This window comes from Protopterus annectens, chromosome 9.part0 (genome assembly GCF_019279795.1).
Source record: "Protopterus annectens isolate FY-2018-M chromosome 9.part0, PAN1.0, whole genome shotgun sequence".
NCBI lineage: Eukaryota > Metazoa > Chordata > Ceratodontiformes > Protopteridae > Protopterus > Protopterus annectens.
In genome coordinates this window covers 820,482,883-820,504,872 of record NC_056743.1, presented here as the reverse complement: position 1 = coordinate 820,504,872, position 21,990 = coordinate 820,482,883, and the positions used below count along the sequence as shown (strand labels likewise).

General features: G+C 42.6%; 1 protein-coding gene across 1 annotated transcript in view; it reads left to right on the top strand.

Moving 5' to 3' along the window:
• Positions 1-21,990, top strand: part of LOC122811561 (sentrin-specific protease 1-like) — a gene marked incomplete in the record, with an annotated part of 1,729,916 nt that overhangs the window by 446,593 nt on the left and 1,261,333 nt on the right.

Below are 21,990 nucleotides of genomic sequence, written 5' to 3'. Positions count from 1 at the left end.
CTATTTCCTCTGATTCCTCTTCAGATCACGAATATTCTCTCCCTCCCTATGAGGACTCTGATGCAGAAGAATCTATATCTTCAGCCTCTCCGCCTGAGGATTATTCTTTTGGGGAAACCCTGCACACCATGAGGGAGCATTTCCATTGGGAGAGCCAGGATTATTCGGAATCCAAGAAAAGGCTCAGAGACTTTCTTTTATTGCCTCAGCACAGGCCCCTGGCTATCCCCCCTGTGCTTGATGTTTTTTCTGAATCCAGTCTGTCTCCTGAATCTTTACCCCCTGCACCAGTCAAGCCAGACAGGTACTACAGGGTCCTTGACTCTCATAAATGTCTTTATAAAAACCCTGCTGCTGACCCAAAAACACTTTCACAGGGTCCCAAAGGGGTTAAGGCTTCCACTGCTAAAAATCCTGTCCCCTCTGATAGGGATTCTAGAGCACTGGATCGTTGGGGGGAAAAAGTTTACACTTCTGCTACGTTAGCTGTAAGGGCTTTAAACTGCTAGTTTCACATGCTTAAATATCAACAGTACCTCATGTCTTTGTTAAAACAGAAAATGCTTACAAACTCAGAAAGTTCTGACAGTAAGGAAATGCAGGATTTATTGCATGGAGCTGAACAAGTGGGAAAGCATACTCTGCAGTGTGGTTTTGATTCATTAGAGGCTTCTTGTAGTGCCGCAGTTACAGGCTCTGTCATTCGAAGGCATGCTTGGTTGAAAGAACAAAGTTTACCTGAACATGTTAAAGTAAAATTATTGGATGCTCCGCTACAGCATGATATTTTGGTGTTAAGGCAGAAGAGGTGTTAAAGAAAATGGAGGATAAAGCAAAATCAATGCAGACAGTAAAGGATTTCTTACAGGTTCAACTACCTAGGTTTAGCAGAAACTGGCCTTCACAAAATTGGTCCTTTCCGGTGTCAGACAGGCCACAAAGAGGCAGATACAGACGCCCAAGAAGCAGATCTCAGCCCCAAGGCTCCTACAGACCTAAACAATGGGGTGCTTTAGCCCCCAAAGGAGGAGAAGACAAATCACAACCTTGTAGGAAACAGTCCCAATGACTTCCCTCTACAAATGCCAAGCACTTACCTTTTGGCAGCACCCCTAGGGGGAAAGCTAGCACTTTTCTCACAAAATTGGCACATGATCACCCAGGACAAATTGGTACTGAATATTGTTTCTCAGGGTTACAGGTTCAACTTTCACACCCTTCCAAAATCAAAAGGTATGCCGGACCTGCCACAAAACCAATGGGCGGAGGCACAAAAGCAAATTGCTGCTCTCATTGACATGGAGCTATTCAGAGAGTACCACAACAAGAACAGGGACAAGGATTTTACTCAAGACTTTTCCTAGTACCCGGAAAGGACAAAGCCTGGAGACCAATACTGGACTTGTCAATCCTAAATACTTTCGTGGATGTTCCAAAATTCGAAATGTTAACACTGCAGCAACTTCTACCCATGCTGGGCAAGAAGGCTTGGCTAGTTACTTTGGACCTCAAGGAGGCATACCTGCATGTCCCAATCAGACAATCTTGCAGAATATACCTCAGATTCATAGCAGGCTCAATGCATTACCAATTCTCTGCACTGCCTTTTGGCTTATCTACTGCGCCCAGGGTCTTCACAAAATGCCTGGCACCAGTAATTGCATTTTGCAGACAAAGAGGAATTCAAATATATCCCTACTTGGACGACTGCCTTATTCAAGCAGAGAGCAAGGACATTCTTCTAAAAACATCTGGCGTTTGTAAAAAGATTGCTAATTTGCCTAGGGAACACAGTAAACAAAAAGAAATCAAAACTAGTGCCCTCTCAAGAGATAATATTCCTGGGTGCAAGATTAAATACAACAACCCAGATGGCTTATCACACACCAGACAAGGAAAGGCAACTGACTCATTACTTTCAAATGATGGCAACAAAGACCCAGCTCCCTGCAAGAAAAATTCTGCAGGCCCTGGGCTTCATGGCATCCTGCATTCTACTAATTCCATATGCAAGACTGCATAAGAGGAAACTACAATGGTGTCTAAAAAATGTTTGGACTCCACATTGCCACAGCCTGGAAACAATAGTAACTTTAATTCCCTGCCTACAACAGGAGTTTCGATGGTGGTCCCGGGCCTGTCACCACAACAAGGGACAGCCTTTCACCTTACCCACAGACAGACAGACAATAACAATGGATGCATCGGAATATGCCTGGGGGGCACACATGGCAAGAAAATGTATTCAGGGCACGTGGCCTAAGGAACAAATGCATCTTCACATCAATCAAAAAGAGATGCTAGCTGTACAGAATGCCCTGACAGCTTTCAAGGACCTACTGCATCCAGGACAACTATTACTAAAGACTGACAATACCACAGTTATGTGGTACATAAGCAAGGGGGCACCCATTCCTACCTCCTCTGCAGGCAAGCCATGACTTTGTGTACCTTTCAAGTACATCTGCAGGCATAATTCCTGCCAGGAACGAAAAATACACTGGCAAACGAACTAAGCAGAAATCTCATGAATCCTCACGAATGGAAACTAAATCTACAGGTCTTCAGCATGGTAACAAGGAAATGGGGACGCCCAGACATAGATCTTTTTGCCTCCCCTCACAACTGCCAACTACAGAAATTCTGCACAAGAACCTATCACTCACAAGCATGGAAAGTGGATGCTGTATCATTCAGCTGGAAAACCCTGATAGTTTATGCCTTCCCTCCACTGCCTCTTCTTCCCAAGGTGCTCCTAAAAGTCAGACAAGAGAGGCCAAAAATGATCCTGATTGCCCCAGACTGGCCACACCAGCACTGGTACCCAATCCTAAAGAGCTTGTCTCAAGGCCCAGCCTGGCCTTTACCTCAAATTCCTCATCTTCTGACTCAACAAAACAATCAAATTCTGCACAGTCAACTCAGAGCCTTAAATCTGGCTGCATGGCAGATAATATAGCCACTCAGACCACACCTCTCTCTAAAGCTGTTATGGATGTCATTTTAGAAGCCAGGAGGCTCAGCACTAGGAAATCTTATGCAGAAAAATGGAAGAGATTCTGTGCTTGGAACCAGGCACAAGGACTCGAACCACTTGTTCCAAATATTCCTCAGATTTTACAATACCCAACTGAGATGTTGGACAAAGGCCTTTCCTTCTCATCTAGTAAGATCCATGCCTCTGCCATTTCAGCTCTTTACAATATGGAACCTCCTATTTTTTCACATCCACTACTAAGACAGTACTTCAGAGGGGCAAAAAACATAAGACCCCCAAGGAGAGCACCAATTCCTACTTGGGACCTCAATTTTGTTTTAGAAAAGCTCACACTGCCTCCTTTTGAGCCAGCCAACACAGCTGATATAAAATTCTTATGGAAAACTGCTCTGCTCCTAGCAATAACTTCAGCAAGAAGAGTCTCAGAGTTACAGGCATTAGTGGCAGTGGAACCTTTCATCATTTTTCACGAGGACATGGTCTCTCCAAGGACAAACCCAACATTTATGCCAAAGGTGGTTTCCAGTGTGGCTCTTAACCAAACCATTCATTTGCCAACTTTCTATCCAAATCCCCAAAATAAAGGGGAGAGACTTCTGCACTATTTGGACATACACAGACAGCTATGATTCTACTTGGACAAAACAAAAGCTTTCAGAAAAACTGAGCAACTGTTTGTAGCTTATGCTGCAGGATCACAAGGAAAGCCGATCTCAAAGCAGACTATTTCAAAATGGATAGGACACTGCATTCGTTTCTGCTATTCACAACATGGCAAGCCAGTGTCTAAGGGCATTAGGCCACATTCAACCAGAGCAGCAGCCACTTCAGCAGCCTTCCTCAGAGGAGTACCAACCAAAGACATTTTAGAGGCTGCAACTTGGAGTTCAGTGCACACTTTCACCAAGCACTACCACTTACCTCTCTACTTGCCACTGCAGATCTGCAGGGCCTGGTAGACTCTCCTAATCCTGTTTAGGCCCAGCCACCCAACCTCAGCTTTGGGATTCAACCCAAGTGTAATGACTGCAACAGTGAAACACTATGAACATAGTACAGTTGTGTACCTACCATAAATGTAGATGTTAGAGTGTATTCACTGTTGCAGTCCAGGTTACCCACCCACCATCCGCCTTTTCATTGCTGGGACTTTTCTGTACTTCTCAACTCTATACAACCTATGTGGTGTATTTGTAGATGAAGGAATGTTTATTTTAGTACATGCATGCTTTTTGGCATTATTTTTTCAGCCTTCCTATTTGGGGCACCTGACATCTGGGGCAAGAAAAACTGAAGAAAATGGCGTCTGTTGCATCTATTATACCCCTGGCGCACTGACGTCAGGGAAGAGGCGACAGCAACCGATGCCGGACCTAGATTTTGGAACTCTGGCCGACTGCGGGTAGCCTGCCAGCAGGATAACACAAGTGTAATGACTGCAACAGTGAATGCACTCTAACATATACATTTATGGTAGGTACACAACTGTACTTTTCCTAATGTGTATAATGCATGAGTTATATTGGGTAGCACAAGTGTAATGTTTTATAGGAATACAGCTTTAAGAGCAAGTGTATAAAGGATAGGCTTCCTCTTTCTGGAAGTATGCACTAATGACGCCATGAGGCGAAACCTTGGTTTGTTGGGTGTGGCAGAACATGTCTACCATTAAACAGAATGGAGTGGCACTTTCCTCAGTGTTGTGTTTTATTTTTAAGTTATTTTAGCCAATTTGGGTTAAATATATGGTGCTGGAGATTAGTGCAGTTCATATAGATATATACATACACACACACACACACACACACACACGTACGTCTATATATTTACACGCGCGCGTGCACACACACACACACACACACCACACACATATATATATATATATGTGTGTGTGTGTGTATATACATATATATATATATATATATATATATATATATATGTGTGTGTGTGTGTGTGTGTGTGTGTGTGTGTATATATATATATATATATATATATATGTGTGTGTGTGTATATATATACATACACACACACACATATATATATATATATATATATATATATATATATATATATATATATATATATATATATATATATATATATATATATATATATATATATATATATATATATATATATATATATATAAACACATACAATATGGGTCTACTTCAATTTTTCAAAAGCAGCTTCTTTCAAATAACAGAAGTACGACCCCACTTCAGCAGAATTGCACTCAACCGAAAGTGCACTTTCGCAAACACTGGTTTACCGAACTGGTCATAAAAAGCAAAAGCAACATTGCATCACCGATGCATGCTACAGGGGATATGGAAATGTATCTGTTTCCCCCCTGGAAAGCTGTTTTTGTAGTGTTTGTGCGATTCAGTGAACCAGTATTCTCAAAAGTGCACTTTTGGTGAAGTGCACTTTCGAATAACAGAAGTACGGACCCCATTTACTCAAAAGAATGAGCTTTCGATAAACAGAAGTAGACCCACATCCTCCCTTCTACACTAACTTAGTGTCTTTCTAAATACCATTGTTGGTATTTTTCTCTCCCCTTCTTTCTCAATACCATTGTTGGTAGTTTCTCTAAAAAAAAAAAAAAAATAAAAATGTTTTCTTCTTTTTCTATATGTAGATGGAATTACAGTGTTAAGATGGCTGAAAAGCTTTCAGGCTTTAAAAAAATGGTAAACAGTGTGGACACAAACTTCCTTTATCTGATATGCATAATTTGTGCATTTTATTGTTTAGGCCTTGACCATTTAAAAATTGACTGTGACATCTACAAGTCATTTAGCCATCAGGTGATTGTAGATTGCAAGAATAATTTAATTTTGAAAGGTCTACTGCTTACGACCTTCTCAGATTCACTATCTGGGGCTCAATTCCTTAAATATAAAGGGCATAGGAAAAGGCAGCTGAGTCCATCTGGATCATCTGTTCCGTCTCCAGATCTGGCTATGGAGCCTGCTAGAAAAGTATCAGAAGTCTGATCCGAAGTGTAAATCTTCAGATCTGTCAGCATGATATGTCCGATCTGCTTCCGTGGATCCGAAACACTTACCCCAAACGAGTACGTGTCCTCTTTGGATCCTGTACTTTACAGAGTGCTATCCCCTTTCTTGGAGAGACACTGACATTCCAGGTCCCCATCAGTAGCCACATTCTCTCATTCTTTCAGGAGCTTGACAGAAGCTGACATAGGATGATGAGGAATTTTCTGTCGAGACAGATTCAGATGGAAGTTCTCCTGGCTCCTGTCCCTTTGGGTCAGGAAGCCTTTATGGGTACTACACTGCCCATCTTGAGTCCTTCTCCGATCCAACCCATGGTTTCCAGGTCTCTTATCCGAGTCTTTTGAGACAGTCTGTGTCAATTCTGAAGATTATGGTATCTTTGGCTGCGATATATTCTTTGAGTGCACAGGCTCCAAGCGTGTCAGTGCTGGACGACTCTGGGAGCTGAAGAGCCGTTGTTGGGTCCAAGGTTTTAGTAGACTCCAAAGTAGTTGGAGCTGTCTCTGCTCCTTGGAGCCTTGGCATTAGTCAGCTCAGCCCTGACTTCTGCCTCAGGTGGATTGCCTTTGGGTCAGAGGCAGCCGATTGTCCGGAAACATGCTTCTCAGCCACCTTCCCTCCTGAGTGCTCTGTCTTTGAGGTGGTAGAAAGTGTTCTCTGCTTCTGTAGGATGGACAGTTTCTCCCCCTCACATCTTCCTTCTAGATCCTGTATGTCTCTGTCCCTTGAGCTTGAGGCTCATCATTCTACTCCACAGGGACAGCCAGCCCAAAGTCACCAGGCAACCCAGCAGGCTATTCTTATTTCTTCCAGAACTTCTCCAGAACATCCCACAGAAAAAGTCCCTAAGAAAAGAAAGTGCAAGAGGAGGCAGTTAGACTCTCCTTAAGAGTTGGTCACTGAAGATACTGATTTTATGAGGGAGAGGGGTCCATAAGATTGCCACCTGATGATTTCTCCTTTGGAGACATTATGGAAATCCTAAAACAAAGGTTAGGTGGTCTACAGGTAAGCCTTTGGGTCTGGCCCTCTACTTCCTGGATGATTCTGCCCTCTGACAGTCTTATTGATTTGATCTCCAGCTTGGTGTAGAAGGCACCAGACACTGTTCAGCTGATCCCCAAGAGACAAAACTGGATCCTGGCAGCAGTAAAAGGTAGAGAGGTTTGGAGCAAGGGGATACCAGTAGATGTCATGGTTGTTGCGGTGGCCAAGAAGAAAGAACTTGTGGAACAGAGATCACCTCTCCATCCCCCTAACAGTAAGCCCAGGGTGTTGGACAGATTTGGGAAGTGTGTATATGCTTCAGCAACCTTTGCACTCGTGCTGCATTATTTGTCACATTTCACTAGATTGCATAAGGATTTGATTAAAGAACTCTCCATATCTGTCTCTGGGACTAGTACTACCAAGGCACAGAGCTCTATTGCCTCACAGTTGGCTACATTACAGTCAATCACAAATTCATCCATGAAGCTCATTTCACACCCTGCTTGAAGGTACCTCGTGGGCATCGGGTTCAGGCATTTCCACTAGGAGGCATGCCTGGATGTGCTAGTGTGAGTTTTCAAGTCCTCATTTGTCAGTGCATAATTGGACGGAAGTTTGCTGTTTGATCCCAAGGTAAAGGACACACAGTCCAGGTGTGAGCAAGATAAGACCCTTTCTGCAGTGGCCGTACATTTTTCGACCCCTCAAAGAACTTTCTTTAGGAATCAATGAGGTGGACAAAACGCTTAGTTCAGAAAGTCCCATGGTCCTTTCCAAGATCCGTGTGGAGATAGTTCCCCCAGGAGCAGAAGGGTGAGCTCAAATGGAAAACGCTGCCCGGGTGGCAGAGGAGGCCCACAGAATCAAGGGTCCAGAGATTCTTTTATAATGGACCCTATCAGCACCCCTAACAGGAGGCCCGATTATCCACCACTGGAGGCAGTTGGGGGTCATCTGTCCCTACAACAGAGAGCTTGGCTACGCATTACAAAAGGTACGTGGGTGCAGAGGATTATTTCCAGAGGTTATATAATTCCCTTTTCCCTACCTTCTCCATCAACATTAAACAAAATTCCCAATTTTGCACCCAGTCAGAGGAAAGCAGCAACTTTAGAAATAAAAAAAGCTGCTAGAAAAGAATCATCCAAGAGGTCCCAACAAACCAGAGAGGATCCATAACTTACTCAAAATTATTTTTAGTGCCAAAGAAAATGGGGGACTTGTGACCAATTTTGGATCTCCACAATCTGAACAAATCATTTCAGTTTACATAGTTTTAGATGGTCATAGTTCAGTCCATTTTGTCTGTCCTACTCAGGGATGACTGGATGTGCTCAGTAGATATTCTTCGTGTTTCACTGTTGCAGTCATCACACTTGGATTAGCTGCCTGCAGGTAGCCCTTAGTCAGCCCGAATACCAGAGACTTAGTATTTCTGCATCGGATGCTGTCACTCTAGGACCGACATCAGGCCATTACATCAGTTTTTCTTGCCCTAAATGTCAGGAGCCCCCCAAATAGAGAGCTAAATTATGGTGGGAGGAAAACACCACCGGTAAAAAGTAAATACCAAAACCCCAGAAGGGGTGAGTAATAGGCATAGAGTGGAGAGAGAGAGAGAGAGATAGAAAGCCAGGGGGCTGGAGTGAGGGAAACCAGGACTGCAACAGTGAATACACTTGAACATTTACATTTATGGTAAGTGTACACAACTGTACTATGTTTTTCATGTTTCACTGTTGCAGTCATCACACTTGGGTGGATTCCCAAAGCTGAAGAAGGGTGGAGGCAGTCAAGAAAAGTTAGGGCAAGTGTGATGACAGCAGCAGTGAATACAGTTGAACATCTACATTTATGGTAAGTGTTCACAACTGTACTATCTTCAGGATGCGTACTAGCATATAAAAATGAACAGGCAATACAGAAATTATCTACACTTCTGGCTGGGAAGCCAGTCATTACCAGTTCAGAGCACTGACCTTTGACCTCACCACAGCTCCTAGAGTGTTTACCAAATGCATGGCAGTAGCAGCAGCTCACTTGAGACTTTAGGGATTCTGGGTGTTTCAGTGTTTATGACAATTGGCTCACAACCAGGTATTTTCTGATAAAAGCACAAGACTATGTACTCCAGATTTGCTCCCATCTTAAAATTACCATCAATCACAAGAAATCTTGGCTAGAACCAACTCGGACACTAGAGTTCATAGGGGCCTTTTTCAATACAGTATCACTAAAAGCCTCCCTTCCATTATAAAGAGTAAAAGCTCTTTGATTTCAAGTCACAAAGATAATTCAGAATTCTTCATCATCTCGATTGATTCTAGAAGCCTTGCGGTCAGTGTTCACTACAATAGTTCTGGTCCATTAGGAAGATGAGAATTCTTCAATCGGCTCGAACAACCCAGTGGACTTTACTACACCAGCCTATGTCCACCCAAATCAGAATAACTTAGGCATGCAAAAAGTACCTCCATAGGGGATTTACTCCTATCAGGTATTACAAGGCTGTTCCTTTTTTCTTCCCGAGCCCAAAGCCAAAGTGACCATGGATGCTTCCCAAATAGGATGGGGTGCACTTCTTGGGAAAGACAGTCCAAGGCACCTGGTACCCCAAAAAGGTCAACATTCATATCAGTGCTCTAGAAATAAGAGCACTACTCCTAGCATTGCATGCCTTTCAAGACTGTCTTCCTTCTGGGACTATTGTGATTCGGATGGACAGTATGTCAGTGATATGGTATGTCAGCAAACAAGGAGGGACCAGATCTTACCCCTTGTGTCGAGAAGCTCAGAGTGTGATAATGGGCAATCACATCCATTCGATTTCTGACAGCAGTGTACATTCTGGAGAAATTCAGTGTGATAGACTCGTTGAGCAGATCCATTTTGTTACCTCATGAGTGGTCTCTCAACATGAGAGTTGCGGAGAAGATATTCTGCCAATGGGGATGACCTTGCTGCAACCTGTTCGCAGCTCCCATTAACAAGTGCCGAAGGTTCTTTGCTCTAAACCCCCCCCCCCCCCCCCCCAGGGAATCACCAAGAGATGCTCTCCTTCACAAATGGCCCGCCAGTCTCCTCTATGCATATCCACCAACCCATTTAATCCCCAGATTTCTACAGAAAACATCCCGATTGAAGAGCAAAGTCATCCTTATTGACCCTTATTGGTCTTATCAGATTTGGCTCCCCTTTCTTTGGACTCCTCTAGTTCACCCTCCATGGATTCTGGATCCAATCCAAGACCTGTATCACCCAACAGACATGATTCACCTGGACATCTCAGACCTAAAGTGGTTTCTCCACTTCCACTGATAGCCTAACAAAGCAGGCTCTCTTCTCGTGTCCATCATATATGTTTTGTCTTCCCATAAAGCTTAGACTACGAAGATTTATAGAAGTAAATGGAAAAGATTTGGGTTTTGGGTGCAGAAAAAAGACATTGACCCCTTTTCAGCACCAGTACATAAAGTTCTTGAGTTTTTTGCAAACATCGTTAATGAAGGGGCTAGTTCCTCGACTGTTATAGTGCAACTAGTTGCTATTTCTAATTTTCATGCAGGAGCTAACAATTCCACCTTAGGTTCATCAAAACTTTGTAAAGCTTTTATAAAGAGTACCCTTCTTCAGAGGCCATCTTTTAAAGATCCCACTCCACCATGGGATTTAAATTTAGTATTACAAGTTTAGATTTTTTCTCTTTGAATCAGCAGCAAACTGAAGTGTTTCACCTGGAAAACTCTCTTTTTGGTAGCTATAATCTCTTCTAAGACTTTCAGAACTTCAAGCTTTGTCTTCAAAACCTCCTTATTTAATATTCTGTATAGATAGGGTAGCACTGAGAACCAGTCCTTCCTTTCTTCCTAAGGTGGGGTAGGAATCCAACATCAGTCAATCCATTAATCTTCTACTTTTCTTTCCAAATTTCACAAACAAAGTTTAAATACATGTTACATTTGCTGGACGTTCACAGGCAGTTACATTTCTATTACATAGGACAAATAATTTCAGAAAAACAGACCAATTGTTTGTTTCTTTTGCGGAATTGAAATTGGCAAGCCAGTTACAAAAGTAACCTTCCAAATGGACAGCTGATTGCATTTCCTTTGTCTATAACAAATTGTGTCTGTCTTTATCAAAACCTTTGAGAGCCCATTCAACCAGGTCCATGGCAACATAGTCATTATTTTTATCCAGGGCTTCCTTGGATAATAGCTGTCTGGTTGCAACATGGGCTAAACCTAGTACCTTTATTATTCATTACAAACTGGATCTGGTCTCTAGGGGAAGAGCATCCTTTGGCTCAACATTGCTAAGGAAAATCTGAATCCTCCCGGGAATTCAGGTAGCTGGGAACTCTGTCCCTGTTGTTGAGGAATGAATGAAAATTGACAGCATGAGATGGAGGTTATTTACACAACATAACGTTCCATCTGTGATGTCCATTTTCATTGTTCCTCAACTGCCCTGCCACCAGCTCCCTACCTTTTAGCTAATTTCTGGAAGAACAAGGTAATGAAGGACCAATGTTCCTTTGGTTGAGCTCTAGGTATTGATTTCTGTTACCAGTGTACTAATTTTCCTTTGAAAGTATAAGCCAGCAAACAAGATCTGGGATATGTTAGGGGATAGGACATTACAGGTAAGGGACGAAATGAAGAGTTTTAGTAGCCATGATCTTTAAAAAGTGGCAGAGTCAGATCTGAGGATTGGATCTGAACCCAATTGTTGAGGAATAATGAAAATGGACAACACAGATGGATCATTATGGTAAGTACATAACTTTCTTTTTTTTGTTGTTGACTGCCTTATGACTTGTAAATGAGAGTGCACTTTTTGCTTTTTGGTTAAAAGTTGTGTAATCATTTTTTTTTCAGTGGAGTAGCTGTGGTTATTTTACTTGTTAGGGTTGGGTAAAGTTTTCAAATTGCTTTTTAGTGACCTTTTTTTATGTGGAAAAGGTTACTTTTTTGTTTTTTTTACTCTTTTTACTGATTATTGTTGCTAATCTTCCCCAGTGAACAAGCACAGTTTTTGGCTTGACCATGGAACAATGTAGTGATTCTTCAGTTGGACCTTCTTCCAGCAAAAAAAGGAAAAAATTAAGTAATGCTTGACACCACAGCAGACAGGTGTTTAGCCTTAGCCACTGGTGGGTGACTCTGCTATGGCCGAAGCTGTGTCTTCAGACCACTCATCTGTTTCTTTGAATCCTTCTGCTGTGTTCTATACAGGTACTATGGACCCGGGAAGGGGAGGTAGATACGTCCACTGTGGCGGTACCCTCGGGTAAAGGAAAGCCACTCTTGTCAGCCCTGAGGGAAGGGCAGGGAGGTTCTCAGAACATTCCACAAGACGTCAAAAATGAGATTTTAAATTCTCCTTTTGGTAGAGAATTAGATTTTTGGACCCTCTGCTGCAGAAGTTACCAAAACATGTAATGAGCGAGGTAAGCTGATTCAGGGAATCTTTTCAGATTTTTCTGCCCTTCTCCAAATTTTCCAAGGGATTTTTGGTTCCCTTCTCCATTTTTGGCAAGAAACAAAATAAACAGTCTCAGTAAAATGCAGGTAAGCAGACATTTAAAAGCAGTGGCAAGGAAAGCATGAACCCCCACAAAACAAAGGACAGTCAAATAAGGCAGAATGACTGTGTAAGGGAGCTTGTCCCACCTTGGCAGTCACTTAAGGAAACCTTCTAGCTTATCAGTGAGAGTGGTAAGCAGTAGGTAGCCTATCTACCACAACAGTGGTTTCAGGCCCAGAAATTGTAGTTTATTAGCCATTTGGGAAGTTTTTCCATCTCTTTCAACTGTCTGGTTTAAAAACCTGAGTTTGTGCTAGTTGCCCACCTTTCTTATAACTAGTCTAGTCCAAATACAGATTTGCTGTATCCCGGACTGTTAGTAAGCTTCTGAGCCCACCAAGCCTTTCTGTGCCAGAGGGAAGCCTTCTAGCTTATCAGTGGGAGTGGTAAGCACTAGATAGCCTATCTACCAAAAGAGTGGATTCTGGCCCAGAAATTGTAGTTTATTGGCCATTTGGGCAGTTTTTCCATCTCTTTCTACTTTCTGGTTTAAAAGCCCGCATTTGTGCTGGTTTCCCACCTTTCCTGTAGCTAGTCTACTAGTCTAGTCCAGTCCAGATACAGATTTGCTGTATCCAGGACTGTTTGTAAGCTTCTAAGCCCACAAGCCTTTGTGTTGGAGGGAAGCTTTCTAGCTTATTAGTGGGAGTGGTAAGCACTAGGTAGCCTATCCCTGGTTAGATCCGACCACAAACTAATCGCCTTGGAAATCTCCCCCCCCTCCCACAAAGGTAACCACCATGAAAAATTTCTCTAAACCTAACTTTGGGCTCCTAAAAACAGAGGTGGCTAACTTCACGGCACCCATGCAAATGGTGAATATTTGCATGACCACCAAATCATACACCAGTGCACTGTACGAACACTTAACACAAATGAATGGATCTCGCCATACCCAATAGAACCAAGAACACTCTCCTCCAAAAAATAGGAAGCCAATCTGGTGGTCCCTTGCCATAAACAAACTCTACAACAGAAGGAGGAAACTGATGCGGAATAAGGTAAAGTCCCAAGACTGGAAAAACTCCCTTATCAGCTTCAACAAAAAGTTGAGATCCCTCCTCAAATCCTCTAAAGCTAGCTACGAAAACAGAATTGCAGCAGATAGTAAAGGCAACTACAATGTCTTCTATAGTTATGTAAAGAATCTCCATGGCAATACCCAGATTTGCTTTGAGCTACTGCACAATGGTACCTCCTATACCTAGCCGACAGATTCAGTGCCAACATTACCCCTCTCTCCCCTTCCAAATGACCTATCACATTAACAGTAGATTGCCAGGCACCCAGCATTACTGCTGCACAGGTTAAAACCACACTGTTGAAAGCCAAGAATACAGTTTCTTTGGAACCTGACAGTATCCCTGGCTGTGTTCTACATGAACTACAGAGTGAACTGGCAACCTCACCTGTGTGCCCTGTTCAGTCACAGCCTCACCTCAGACTTTGTCCCTACCGAATGGTGCACTGCTACAGTCATCCCTCTCCACAAAGGAGGAGTGACTACAGACCCTGGGAACTATCGCCCCATTAGCCTAACGAGTCTGTTATGCAAAGCTATGGAACGCATCATCATAGACCTAATAAACAAGGATATAGGGAATCTCCAAACTGTGTATCCCACACAGTTTGGTTTTATGAAGGGTAGATCATGCCCACTCAACTTAGTCGACTTTTTTGAGTCAAGTCATCAGAGCTGTGGATGAGGACAAAGTGGTTCACACAGCCTACCTTGATCTGGCGAAGGCCTTTGATACCATTCCCCACTCAGGAATCATAGAAAAACTCAGTAAGCTAGGCATCAACTCCTATATCACTAGGTGGGTTGCAAACTGGCTCACAGGTGGAACTCACAGTGTGAAAGTAGCTGATTCCAAGTTAGACTGCTGACCAATCAAAAGTGGAGTCTTATAAGGTTCAGTCCTGGGTCCTCTCCTGTTTGGTCTATACTTCTCTGAAGTCCAGGCCAACATGAAGAGACTCTGGCTGACAAAGTCCGCAGACGATTGCAAGTTGGGAGCTATTATTAACTCCCCAAGTGATGTTGACATCCTACAGAAAGGCCTCACTGAGACCAACGACTGGTGTCGGAACCATGGCCTTAAGCTCAATGGCAAAAAATGTCGTCATCCCCTTTGGGGAAAAAACCCGGTTCCCATGAATTACCACATCGATGGTAGTCCACTGAACACAGAAGACGTTTTAAGAGATTTGGGAACACAGGTTGACAGTAGCCTCTCTTTCAACCACCACATTGCCACTGTGGTCAGAAAGTCCTATGTGGCACATCTCATTACTAAGGGTTTTATATCCAGGAAGAAAGAGGTCATTGTATCCCTCTACTCTTCCCTCATTAGGCCAGTCATGAGTACAATGCCCCATTTGGCATGTACCTCACTAGACACCTGAAACAATTGGAGAGGCCACAAAGTACCTCACAAAGAGGATTCTAGGCCTTAAACACTTGTCCTATATGGACAGACTCAGAAAGCTCCAACTATTCTTTGTCTCATATCGCCTACTTAGAGGCAATCTCTGCTTGACTTACAAAGCCATGTCTGACCCAGCTCTTTTAGAAATGCTACATCTAAAGAAATCCCAATCCCTCCGCACCACATGCTCCAGAGAACTCAGCCTCATTACTACAATCAACAGAACGTGCTGGAGGGACAGGTTCATAACCCAGAGACTGCCCGTGCTATGGAACAAACTTCCCATACATGTCAAACAGAGCACCTCACTGGCCCTCTTCAAGAGAAATCTTGATGAGTGGATGGGAAATAGAAAATTCACCCCGTGGATCACTCCAGTGGCTCTACTTGACAGATGCACTGGGAACTAAGGTCGGGTGGCACGATGCCAGGGTAATCCTATGGTCTAGGCTTGTTAAGGCTCCAGGGCCATTAGCCAAGTACATAAACAGAGAGGGAACCATGTCTTACCTCCTCTGTAGACTGTCCAGGTTAGCTTGGGCTATAGCTTTAAAGCATACTATCAATCTACAGGCTTCTAACATTCAATTAGAACAAAACTTTGTGGCCAACATGCTGAGCAGGGCAAAGGCAGACCCTCATGAATGGAAACCTGGAACAAAGGGTCTTGCAAGATTTGATCCATCTGTGGGGAATTTCTCAAGGGTGTCTGATGCATCCCATCCCCAAACAACTTCATATGACTGCCTGGATGATAGGGTCTTGATACCTTTCATCACCTGTTTACTGAGGATGAGTAGCATGTACTAATGGAGGCAACAAAGCCTGCTACTAGAAAGTCATGTATAAGCAAATGGAAAAGGTTTTCTAGTTGATGCCATCATAATCATCACGTATTCAGGACTAGTGTTTCTCTGGTTTTACAATATTTCTGCGAGTTACTTTCCTGTAGCATGTTTGACTCCCCTATCAAGGCTCATTTGTTGACCATTTCAGCATGTCTGCCCATGGATCCTTTTCTTTCAAGGCATTCTTATTTAAAAAATGCTTTTGAAGGGGGTATTACATAAGAGACGTCCAAGAAAACTGGTGGCTCCTACTTGGGATCACTTGCTCCATTTGAACCAGATTATCTTGCTTACTTTAGGTTCTTATCATGGAAAACAGTTTTAATGATTGCTCTGACCTCTGCAAGAAGAGTGTCTTGAGATGCAAGCTCTTCTGGTGGGCAAACCTTATCTCATTTTCCACAGAGACAAGATTTCTTTCAGAACTAATCCTTTTTTTGACTGCAGTTGTGTCAAGAGTTTGCTTTAAGCCAAATTATCCATCTACCTTTGTTCTCCCCTGATCCCAGAAATGAGGGAGATAGAATACTTCTTAGCTTGGATGTCCACAGACTACTCTGGTATACTGTTGTGATAGAATAAAATCTTTTGGAACTTCCAATTATTTGTTCATTTCTTGTGAAGGTAAGAAAAAGGGACAACCTGTGTCAAAGCAGACTGTTTCCAAGTGGTTGTCTCAGGCTGTAGCTTTTTGTAATTCCCACCACAAGTCTATTCCAGACAGGGTTAAAGCACATTCTACTAGGGCCATTTCTTTATCTACAGCTTTTTGGAAAGAGTTGTACTTGGAAATTTTCTAGAAGCAACAGTTTAGTCCTCTATACTTACTTTTACAAAGCTCTATAGCTATATTCCTTCTCTAGGTCTGTTGGGCTTTGCTATGTCCTTTCTCCAGGGCTTCTGGACCCTTTCACCTTTCAGTTATTCTAAAGGGTGGTAATCTACCCATATAGCTTGGTCTGCTGCAGCACTGAACAATATGATGAACATGATACAGTTGTGTAAGTAAATTTACCATAGCTGTAAATGTTTGAATGACCACAACGACCATCCACTCTCTCCATCCCCTTTGTTTTTTGGTGTGCCTTTTATGACTGGGTGTAGACATTTTTTTGTTCCTAGCAATGTCTTTTAAGGGCTCAACCTCCCTGTCTCAGTTGGCCTGAAAGCTGTGAAGGGCTTGGCTCCCAAACCTGTCTTTCAGTCACTTCAGCTTGAGCTGAATGTTTGGACGCATTGAAGGTACCCTGAAGCTTTGGAAGCTGGCTGTGTGTTATATTCTATTGCAGGAATTAACCAGATAACTAAGGCTACTACAACAGTGATAATTTGAACATTTATTGTTTGGTAAGTTTACTTTCACGGTGTACTTTATTCTCTTGAGTCTCTTGTCAAGTTACACAAGAAGGAGATTATAAAAAGAAAAGTCACTTGACCCACAGCTCGTGTCCTCTGAATTTTTGGATTCCAATCTTAGAAGATATATATTTCAGAAACTACACCGGTGGACCTGTATAGACCGTCAAATCTAGGTCTCCCTTTTTTCTTCATCCTCCATCTCAGTCTTTAAATTTAGACTTTTCAGATTTAGTTTGGGGCAGTTTCTATGAGGGTTAAGGTGGAAGGCCTGTGACTTTCTTCAGGTAGACCAAAGCACATAAATATTAGACTAGAAGCCACAGATGGTTTATCTCTATGCAGGCTGGCTGTGAATGCTTGAGAGTCTGTTCCTCAGCATTGTGTAACCCTCCAGGCATCTTATTACATTCTGCCAGAACAAAATGCAGTGACAAGCTGAGCAGGTTTAGGACAGGTGCTCACTATTGCAAATTCTTCTAGGAATTGATCTAGTTGTGTGAAGAACCTATTTGCCTTCTTTTAAAACCGACTATGTAGCATGTCCCATAGTATCGGAATGTCCTTTTTATCATTTCCACCCTTTCCACTTTGTTCCAGGGTATAGGGTCAGAAGGACTCTTCAAGTATTTGTAGTAATCCGCTTTTCACCTAGTCATCATTGTTTCTATCTGTTTATGGAACTGGCCAAGGGCAATTACCACAAGCTTTCACACAAGACATGAGTAGTTTGATATATCCCATTTTAATATGCATTCAGTTGTCTGCCTGGATGACTCAATTGTACGACCTTTTACTTGCCTTTTTTCAGATAATATGCAGAAAGTACTAAAGTAGGCAATACATCCTGCTACTAGAAAATCTTTATTGGCTTGAGGAATATATTTTCTTAGCCAGTAACCTGGATCTCATCAGAGATTTTGTACTACTGATGCCAAAACGTGTGTGAGATACTAGCCTCTGGCAGTCTGTACTCCTTTACAAGATACATCTAGTGGCCTTGTCAGTATGTCTGCCCAGGGATTTGCCAGGTTTTTTGTAAAACACTTTCTGAAAGGAGTATTTCACCTGAGTTCACAATACTTATAAGTTGCTTGTTCCTGGAATGTGAACTTTTTTCTGGAAATATTCTCCGCATCTTCACTGGGACCTGCATATTATCATACTTAAGGTTTATTATGTCTAAAACTGTTCTAATCTTTGCTTTTGACACCTTAGGTTCAAAGGTTTTTACTAGGCTACCAACCACCAGGGCATTTGCAAGCCTAGCCATGCAACCCATCCCAATCCAGTTTTGTCCCACAGCTCCTTGGATGCCTGTATGGTGGAGTATGTTAGTAAATAGGAAGCTAAGGGTTATGGGAGGCTATGTTAGTTGGTGATTAATTTACTTAATGTCTATCAGAGATGCGAGGGGCAAACTGGTGGTGAATTTGCAATTTCCCATCCTGTGATCAAGGTTTCTTTTGAATAAGGTCGGGGATGAACTCTGCTTTACGTAGATGGCGAGCTTATTCTATAGCCATGGGAATCCTTTGAGACATACATCGGTCCCTCCAGCAGGTTCTATTTATGTCACAGACAAAGTTCATGTCCTTGGATCTAGTGTTTCTAGTGCATCTGAGGATGTGTTGTATGCTAGGTATAGATTGCCTCTCAGCAACTTGTAGGAAACTGAGTACAGAGATAGGGCCTTAAGATGATCTGTGTAGGACAGGGTATTCATAGCCTGGATTTTCTTGGTGAGGAAACTTTGAGGGCATTCTAACTGTTGCAAGTGCCTGGTTAGTTACATGCCAAAGGGGGCATTATACTCAGTAATGGGTCTGTTAAGGGCTGAGAAGAATAGTACTGTTACTTCCTTTGGATCTGGATGCCAGACCCTTACTAATGAGCTGAACGACATAGAATGATTTTCTTATTATTTTCACTATATGTTTGTTGAGGCCTGATTACTGTCTACGTATGTTCCCAGATCCCTAACTATCGAGTCAACTCTTAGAAGTGTTTTATCAATGAAATAGTAAGCTTGGGTGGACATTTTCCCAAAGGGCACTATGATGCATTTCTTTGCATTCACACTAGTCATTTGTTTGTGTTAGACCCTCTTATAAGACGTTGTATCATCAGGAGGAATCTATGATGGCTCCCAGTTTGCAGTCATCTGTGAACTCTGTGAGCCAGAGGCCTTTGATATTCGCCTTGACTTCCAAAAAGTAGATGCCTAACAGGAGTGGGCCCAAAACAGAGCCCTAGGGTACTCCTTTGGTGACCAGTCTCTTGCTGGAGGTGATCTCACTGATACTGACTTCTTGGGGCCTATCTGTGAGCTAGCTGGCAATCCAGTGAGTTATTTAGGGGTTTATGCCTAGTTCTGAGAGTTTTAATACCTGAGTGGGTTATTGTATCGAATGCCTTGACCAGGTCAAGGTAGGCAGTATGCACTGTTTTCCCTTCATCCATAGCCATGGCAACCTTCTCAAAGAAGTCTACCAAGTTAAATTGGCAAGATCTTCCCTTAAAGTCAAACTGGGATGGTTCCAGTGTCTGTAGGTTGCCAATGTCCTTTTTGATAATTTTCATGATAATTTGTTTCAGGGCTTTGCATATTAGACTTGTCAGATTGTTGGGTCTGTAGTTCCCAGGGACAGTTGATAGTCCACCCTTATGAAGAGGGATGACTGTTGTGGCCCTCCAATCACCTGACACATAACCTGTTTTGAGGCTGTAGTTGAATGCCTCAAGTGGTCCTGCTTAGGTCATGTTTTAGGCTATTTAGGAGGCAACCGGGGATATTGTCCGGGCCCACTGACCAGGTGTTTTTGGCCTTAGCAAATTTCTCCCAGACCTGCTTCCTGTTAATAGTTGGGAGGGGATTTGCTAGAAGGGATTTCACATGGCATTGGGGAGTGGGGTGGGGGTGAAGTTACAGCTACATTCATCAGCCAGTCAGTTCTGTAGGTCACCCTGGTTAGTGAAGGCCATGCCATTTACAACCAGTTCTGTACACTGCTCAATATTACTTTTAAGGTTCCTAACCTAGATGAAGGCTTTGTGGTTGTCCGTAGTCTGGGAGGTTAGCCTGACCTCATAATTGGCCATGTTGGACTTTATTAGACCTTAAGTTTTTTGTTTATTTGAATCGCCCAGTTCTAGTCTCTGAGAGTTGCTCTTTCTGATTTTGGTCATGACATTTTCATTTGTTATATAGCCTGTTAAGATAAGGATTCCACCAGTTTGGTTTGTTTTTGCTGTTAGATCTGGGCTTACATCTGGTAGATATGTCAGCCTCAATGCAGCCATTTACATGTTTGTACAGGGTTTCTGTCAATAATTATGCATAGGTAGCTAGATTCTTGGGGTTTGGTGATCCTTACATTTTAATAAACTGCTGTTTATTAGGATGTAGTTTGCTTTAGTGTAGTTCCTAACTGTTACAGATTTAGTTTGGTTTTCTGGGTTGATTTTTATTTTGAGGGAGACTGTGGTCTGACTTCAATGAGGATGTGACATTGAGGGTGGTGCAATGCTCTCTCATGTTGGCGAGTCCTGTACCAATATATTTGATCCTATAGTTGGAAAGTGCACGATCTGGTCCACCGTGTTTGTGGTGTTCAAGTCCAGGAAACATGTCTGTGAGTTAGAAGCAGTGTACATTTCCCACTCTATAGAGGGGTAGTTAGTCTCCCATGAATAGGGTATTTGGTTAAATGGTGAGGGCCTCTAGTAAGTCTAAATAATAGTTGTGAGCTTTGTGGATCATAGAGGGTAACTTGTAGCTGGCCAGGAGATGGTAGGGAACTTTATCTATGGAGACCTAGTGGATGTGGATGAACTCTAGGGTATTGTCCTTTTTAACCAACCTAGAGTTGTTTGCTGCTGTTAAAACACCTTTAGCCTCCATGTCTGTGCTGCTGTTAGTCTAAATGTGTGGAAAGCACTATAGCCTTCCACTGCCAAGGTACTTTCTGTGGCTTTAATCCACGTCTCGGTAACAGCACAGATTGGCTACATTATCCAGAGTGAAGACAACTTGTTAAGGTGTGGAGGTTCTTGTTTAAGCTCCTAGCATTGAGCAGTAACACCTTAAGGTTGTATTGACTCTTTTTGAGTTATGTTGGTAGTTTTGTCTTTTTGACATTGCCTAATAAAGGATCTAAGTGGATAGATAGTTTTAGTCAATATTTGAAAGCTCAGGGGGAGACAGGTGCAGTCCATCCCTGGCAAAGCAAAGTGGTCTGTTAACCATGTCTTCCTATGCTGATAGATATTGGATTACCCAGGGATGACTCCAGAAACTAAGCCAGTTATTAAAATCAATCATTTTCTGTTCATACTGTGACATCATCCTTGGTGAAGGTAGAATGCTGCTCATTGCAAGGCATGTACCTGTCTGTGACACACAATCAGAGATATCCATAATGACTTTTTTCATATAGTCCAGTAAGGTGCGCCTCAGGTCATTTACACCCACTGTTATAGAATCATATTGGTATCTGTGGTGCAGTGACTTGAGTGTGTGCATGATATAGCGGATCCTGTCTTCAGGTAGGCAACTAACAGATGTCCTCCTGTTCTCATATTGCAGTATTCATAACTGTAGGGAGGTTGCTGCCTGCAGCACCGGACATCTGGCTAGTATACCAAAGTCTTAAGAGCAGGTGTACATGCGACATTAAATGTCAGAGCCATAAGCCAATGTTGGCTATAAAAGTGACCTCTGCGCATACCCACTTCAGAACTTTTCTGCC